This window comes from Brassica rapa, chromosome A09, assembly GCF_000309985.2.
Source record: "Brassica rapa cultivar Chiifu-401-42 chromosome A09, CAAS_Brap_v3.01, whole genome shotgun sequence".
Taxonomy (NCBI): Eukaryota; Viridiplantae; Streptophyta; class Magnoliopsida; order Brassicales; family Brassicaceae; genus Brassica; species Brassica rapa.
In genome coordinates this window covers 18,693,164-18,700,627 of record NC_024803.2, presented here as the reverse complement: position 1 = coordinate 18,700,627, position 7,464 = coordinate 18,693,164, and the positions used below count along the sequence as shown (strand labels likewise).

General features: G+C 28.4%; 1 long non-coding RNA gene across 1 annotated transcript; it reads right to left on the bottom strand.

Annotated features, from left to right (window-relative positions):
- Nucleotides 1–405: 405 nt before the first annotated feature.
- On the bottom strand, nucleotides 406–6,474 carry LOC117128004. Its single transcript, XR_004451075.1, has 2 exons — nucleotides 4,994–6,474; nucleotides 406–4,423 (listed from the first exon to the last, which is right to left on the bottom strand). It is a non-coding gene; the product is annotated as an uncharacterized LOC117128004 (long non-coding RNA).
- Nucleotides 6,475–7,464: the final 990 nt, after the last annotated feature.

The following is a 7,464-nucleotide window of genomic DNA, read 5'->3' as shown; positions in this document are numbered from 1 at the left end:
TGTAGGTTGGTATATCATATTCGATCAATTTCTAGGAAGGAAGACGAAGTTTTGAAGTTTTTCTCATGAAGTTTTCAAATCTCAAATTTATAAGACCTTATAAATTGGGTCCTTTGGAATCTTACTATTGATCTGTTAGCAATCAAAAGACATAGAACTTAACATATATTTAAATCATGAGAAATTAATAATTTAAGATTAAGATTATTCCATGATTTCTTCTTCTCTTGGTTGATATGTTAATGATGCAGGAAATTACAAAGGTGTGGTATGAGCTTTTGGATTTAAGGGATGATGTGGAGAATATGTGTGATGATATGCATATCAAGTACCTCACTTTCTTGAGGTAATACAATGATACCATTTGTAGTTTGACTAGCAAAGTTTAGTATGTGCAGTATATGAGGTGGAAGGTTGGTGTTTTGGTAGTGTAATGTTCTGTTTGGTACTATATGAGATTCATTTTTTATGTCTTGTTTGTGTATAATATCTATAGAAGCAGTGGAGATGGAGCATGAGTTTGTTGAGTTACCAAAGCATATTATTTTTGAATCTTGTTTTTGGAAGTGAGTGATGATGCGTATGAATAACATGTGATTGGCTTGCGCTCAGATTTTGAAGATCGACGAGGTTGGTGAGCTGTTTGAAGAAGCAAGAGGAACTCTGAACAAGAATGTGGTTTGTATGATCAAAGAATTAAATATTTATAACTCTTTATAAAAATTGCAGAGTTGGCTTCTTTATACATCCTTCTCTCTCATTTTCTTCAGACATCTCTTATACTAAACCAATTGTAGATTCTCTTACGAGTTGCATAGTTGAAGAGATTAGTTCGACATGTAAATGAGTGTGGTTCCAATCGTTTCTTTTATAGAAGAATGAAATATGGAAAAGCCTTGATATTCTCAGATCATGTTAGTAACATCTAACAAAAACTGAGTTTTGCAAGTACAAACTCTATTGGAGCTAGATTCAAATGATTTACAAAGCTTTATAAATTAGTTTATAAATATTTATAATTAACTTATAGACTGCAGTAGATATTTTATAAAGCATTACAAATCTATTTATAAACCTATATGAATCAATTTATACATTCTTGTAAAACAAAATAAAATATCCCAAGTCTACTGATTGCTTGAAGAGCTCATCAACTTGGTGCTCCCCAATCCGCCATGGCTCTATGATGATGATGCCTTCTACTCCTCTTGCTTGGCGGTTTGATTCAGCTGAATTCACACTCAAAGAAGACTATAATGACTTCTTTCTGAATGTATGTTTCTTAATGTCTCAAGAAGCATTCATCCTTCAGATTAAGTACTAGTAACAAGCAACTATCTTTTAACAATGCTTCATTTCTTAATATACTTACAACGCTTTGTCATACACTCTACACCTGATTTCATGAAATAAAAAGTTGTAACACTTCAAAATACCACTAACCTGATTCTTCTGATATGTTTTTTGGCTGAATAGATATTTCTCTAACAGCTTAAAAAGACTCTCTAAACTATTTATAAATCTTTTGATAAAGTCTTATAAAACCTTTATATTTTTTTGTAAACCCTATACAAACTCTTCAAAACCCATTAAAATCTTTTATAAACCCTTATAAATCTTTTTTTTTTGTCAACATTCTTTTCATTTAAGCCTCATGGACTGAAATTATTGGCACAAGTCTTTCGTCTTAAAGCCCAACACTTTGATACACAAGATTAAATTCATAAAAATAAAGAACATGTGCATGTTTTATAAAGAGATGATGATACGTGGCAGATTCCGAGGCACATTCGGACAGCGAACAATGCTCCACCGCTTCAGACCCCACCGCTTCAGCTCCACGAACGAAGAAACCTCCTTTGTCGGACTTACAAATCTTATATGTCTTTATAAATGGTTTATAGACTCCTACAAATAATTTTACATACCCTTATAAATTATTTTATAATGGTGTATCAATTTTATAAATTATTTTTATAAACTCTTATAAATTATTTATATACCTTTATAAACCCTTATAAACTATTATACATACCATTATAAGTTGTTTTATAAAGCTTTCTAAATGGTTATAGACTCTTTTAATTGATTTATAAACCTATACAACTCTTATAATACCCCTTATAAATTGAATATATGCTTTCATAACATTTTTATAAACTTTTATAAATAGTTTATAAATTTATAAATTATTTACATTCATCAATAATCATAGATCTACCCCCATTGGTTGATCTGAGAAAGTGAACCATAGATCTTAGAGACTCTTACAAATAATTTATAAACATTTATAAATCGCTTATAAACTTACAAAAATGTTTTATAAACTTTTGTAAATGATTTATAAGCTCTTATTTGCCCTTTAAATTTCTTTTCTCTTCACTTTTATCTTCTTTCATGTGTTATTGCTCTATATCATATACTGCAAAAAGTAAATCCACAAAATTTTGTTCCCATTAACTTTTCTTCTTTTTATATCCTTGTTGAACTAATTGTACAACACTGTCAAAATCTATGTCATTAAGATCTGAATGCGTTGGGGTCACCAAATGTTTGTATTCCTTAGAGAATCCAAACATTGTATTAACCAAAAGATGTAACAAATAATAAACAAGTTTTATAAGTCTCCCAAATCTCTAATTTACAAATTTATAAACCCATATAAAGCTACATTTATAATCTTTTATAAAATGCTTCACATTATTGACCAAGACACCGATTGGATAATCACTTTTGGATTGTCTAGTGGATCTGTTCCAGCTTCATAAATCCTCAGATGAATCACGAAGATGTGCAAAATTCATTGCTATCTAACTGCCTGACGAAATAAAAAGATAATGTTAACTTTTAATCGTGTAAAGATACCTTATCCAAGCATAATATTCATGTATTTTGGTAACAGTCTTACAAAGAATATAGGATAACACAATACAAGACTTCTCATGTTCACACGTTTATATGTTGTTCTATAGATATATACGATGAACTCTTGTTTAAGAACTTCTTTTATAACACCTTGTTTAATAAGACTTTCTAAATGGTTATAGACTCTTATAATTGATTTAAATACATCCAGTTGATTTCTTAACATGTATATACCTATATAAACCTTGAAAATAATTTACATACCCTTATAAACCCTTTAAAATTATTTTATTAACTCTTATAGATTGTTTAATAAGCATTTCTAAATGGTTATAGACTCTTATAATTGATTTAAAGACTTCCAATTGATTTCTAAACATGTATATACATATATAAACCTTATAATTATATACATACCCCTTATAAATTATTTATAAACATTTATAATTTTTGTAATAAACATTTATATATAGTTTATATACTTTATAAATTGTTTTATAAGCCTTTCTAAATGGTTATAGCTCTTATAATTGATTTAATGACCTCCAATTGATTTATAAACATGTATATACCTATATAAACCTTATAAATTATATACATTCCCCTTATGAATTATTTATAAACTTTTATAAATTTTGTAATAAACATTTATAAATAGTTTATATACTTTATAAACTGTTTTATCAGCCTTTATAATAGGTTTATAAAATTCATAAAAAAAATAAATAAAATTTTATAAATGATCTATAAACTCTTATTAATTATTTACATATCCTTATAAACCCTTATAAATTACTTTACAAACTCTTATAAATGATTTTTATAAGTCTTCATTAATTATTAGAGACTCTTATAAATTATTTAAGAGACTTTCTAACTGATTCCTAAACCTATAAACCATATAAATTGTATACATACCCCTTATAAATTGTTTATAAAATTTCATTATTTTTTTATAAACAGCTATAAATGGTTTATAGCCATTATTAATTGTTCTATAAACCTTTATAAATGGTTTCGATACTCTTACAAATAATTTATAAACCTTTATAAATAGCTTATAAACTTAACAAACCGTTTTATAAATGATTTACAAACTCTTATTTTCTTTTCAGCTTTCTTTTTTCTTCATTTTTATCTTCTTTCATGTGTTATTTTCCTATATCATATGTTGCAAAAAGTAAATCTACAAATCCTTATTCCCATTAAATTTTTTTTATTTTATATCTTTGTTGAACTAATTGTACAACACTGTTAAAATCCATGTCATCAAGATCAGTATGTGTTAGGGTCACCAAATGTTTGTATTCATCAGGAAATCAAAGCATTGTATTAACCATAAGAAGTAATAAAGAATAAACAATGTTTTATAAGTCTCTACAAACTTCTAATTTATAAACCCTTATAAAACTACATTTATAATCTTTTATAAAATGCTTCACATTATTGACCAAAACACCGATTGGATAATCACTTTTAGATTGTCTAGTGGTTCTGTTCTTGCTTCATCAATCCTCGGACGCAATCTCAAAGATGTGCAAAATTCATTGCTATCTAACTGAAAGACGACATAAAAAGATGATGTTAACTTTTAATCATGGTCTAAAGATACTTTATCCAAGCATAATGTTCATGTATTTTGGTAACAGTCTTACAAAGAATATAGGATAATAAAAGACAAGATTTCTCAAATTCACACATTTATATGTTTTTTATAGACATATATGAACAACTCTTGTTTACAAACTTCTTTATAAAACCTTGTAAAGTATTGAGTTGTACTATCAACAATATCTTAAAACCCAGATTTATAAGAGGTTCTAATTCTTTAAAATACAATGTTCACTATCCGAAAATAATTCTCCTAACCAGAACTATTCAAATGACAAGTCTAAATCAATTTTATTTGTTTTTTGAATAACAGAGGAAAGAAAATCCTAAAATTACTTGAACCCAGATTTATAAAGGTTTATAATTTTTTGAAAACTCAATGTTCACTATCAAAACTCTTTCTCTTAGATCGACCTGTTGTAAACCAACCTTCGTTGATTTTTTTTTTATAACAGAAAGAACAAATCCAAAATATTACTTGAATCGAACAAAAAAAATACACAAATTAGAAACATACCAGTGTGAATCGTGGAGAGGAGCCAACATCTTTGAGGTTTTGAATCGTGATTCTCGTAATTGCTTATCACCAGATACGTGAGAGAGAGTGACGATGGAACTCAACGGAGATGACGACGGATCTCGACGGAGATGACGACATATCTCAACGAAGAGAGAAGAAGGATCTCAACGGGGAGAGAGACGATGGATCTCGAAAAGAAGGACGGTGGATCCGACGGAGAGAGACGGTGGATCCGAACGGAGAGAGAAGAAGGATCACGACGGTAGAGAAGAAGGAGACGATAGACTGAAGATAAGGCAGGGTTAGTTTAGTCATTTATACATTAATGAATGTGGTATTTATGAAAATGTCCTTTGAGTGGTGGTATAAGTGAAAAGTGGTATCAAGAAAAGTGTATAAGTAAAATTTCCCCATCTTATTTAACAGATATTCATAATAAAAAAAAAATATATATATATATATATATATTAATATCATTTAAATTAAACCATATACCACATAAAAATATATAAATATCTTATTTTAAAAAATTTCTTTGAAAAAGTATTGAGAGCTTAATAATTTAATTTTAAAATTTGCATTAAAAAAACTTCATTGAAAATTTTGTGATTAATGGTTTAATTTTGTTACAACAAATATACAAATGTTAATAAAATCATATAAGTAGAAAGTCTCAATAATAAATATTTATATTAAATATATTATATATCTATGTTAATATCCTAAAATTTAATTACATACCCTATAAAATAAATAATATGATTGTATTGATTTATTTACCAAAACATTATTGTAAATAAACAAGAGATATGAATTTGATTTATGTATTTATCTTAGCTTAATTATATACAAAATTCGTAAATGAACACACAAAAAAAAATACGTAAACATTATTTGTATACACCAAATAAATAATAATAAATAATAATACATAAAAATTAGGGTTTTTTTGTAGAATTGACCTACAACTTAAAGTCAAACACAAAACTAACCTCTTTTTTTTTAGAAATTGGTTTTGCCCTATTTACCACACAAGTTCATATAATTCACGAAAATGCCATCAATTTTTTTTTCGAAAATGACATTTTTACTGTGTCACCCTCATCATTTTCAAGTAATTACAAGATTGCCATTGTCATCAATACCCTAACCACCATGAACAACCAATTTGAAGCTCTTAATGCTCCCAAAATCGAGTTACCCTTCTTCTTTTTCTATTATTATGAACTAAACACAACATATCTCTCAATTTCTCTTCATATTGAGCTAAAAAAAATCCAAGATTTTGATTTTACATTTTTTATGGTTCATAAAGTCATAGAAGCTAACGATTCTGGGTGGGTCACTTTCGTTTGAGATTCTGTGTGCTTGGAGAAGCCTTATGTGTGCTAAGGAAGTTATCTCACCAATTTAAGGTATGAAATCAAATTTTTTTTCAGATCTATTCGTCAGACGACTTACATGGGAAGTCGTCTGGCAGTAGACGACTTACCTGGAAGTCGTCTGGTCAACGCAGAGGTTATTTTTACAATTGACTTTGAAATCTGTTTTCTGAGACGACTGAAAGTTAAGTCGTCTGATTTTGTTTGGTTACAAAAAAATCTCCAAAGAACCTAGACGACTTACATTTCAGTGGTCATAGGTTAGTTTTGCATTTGACTGAATTATTTCAGAAGTTTGACTTTTCCGGACAACTTACATTTCAGTCGTCTACTGAAAATTGAAATATCAATATTTTATTAACACTATACGACTTACAATTAAGTCATTATAGGTTAGTTTTGCAATTGAAAAAAAAAACTTCAATATTTAATTATACCCAGACGACTTACAATTCAGTCATCCGCCCGACGACTTACGTGTAAGTCATCCATGATTTTATTCCGAGATTCTGGTCAAACCTCGTAAATCCTGGACGACTTACAAGTAAGTCGTCTGACGGACGACTGAATTGTAAGTCGTCTATATATAATTAAATATTGATGTTTTCTTTTTTAATTGCAAAACTAACCTATGACGACTTAATTGTAAGTTGTCTAGTTTAAAAAAAAATATTGATATTTTAATTTTCACGAGACGACTGAAATGTAAGTCGTCCAGGAAAGTCAAACTTCTAAAATAATCCAGTCAAATGCAAAACTAACCTATGACAATTGAAATATAAGTCGTATAGCTTTTTAGGAGTTTTTTTTAACCAAACAAAAGTAGACGACTTATTTTTCAGTCGTCTCAAATAACATATTTCAAAGTCAATTACAAAAATAACCTCTGCGTTGACCAGACGACTTATATTTTAGTCATTTGGAATACTTAGATTGAAGTGGTCCCCGTCGACCTAAATGGACGACTTCTCTGGAAGTCTACTAGATGACCTCCGTGGATGTCGTCTGCGTCAATGTTTAATAAACTTGCATTTTCTCTAAAACTATAAAGACTTTTTAACATTTCCTTGTTAATTCATGTTTATT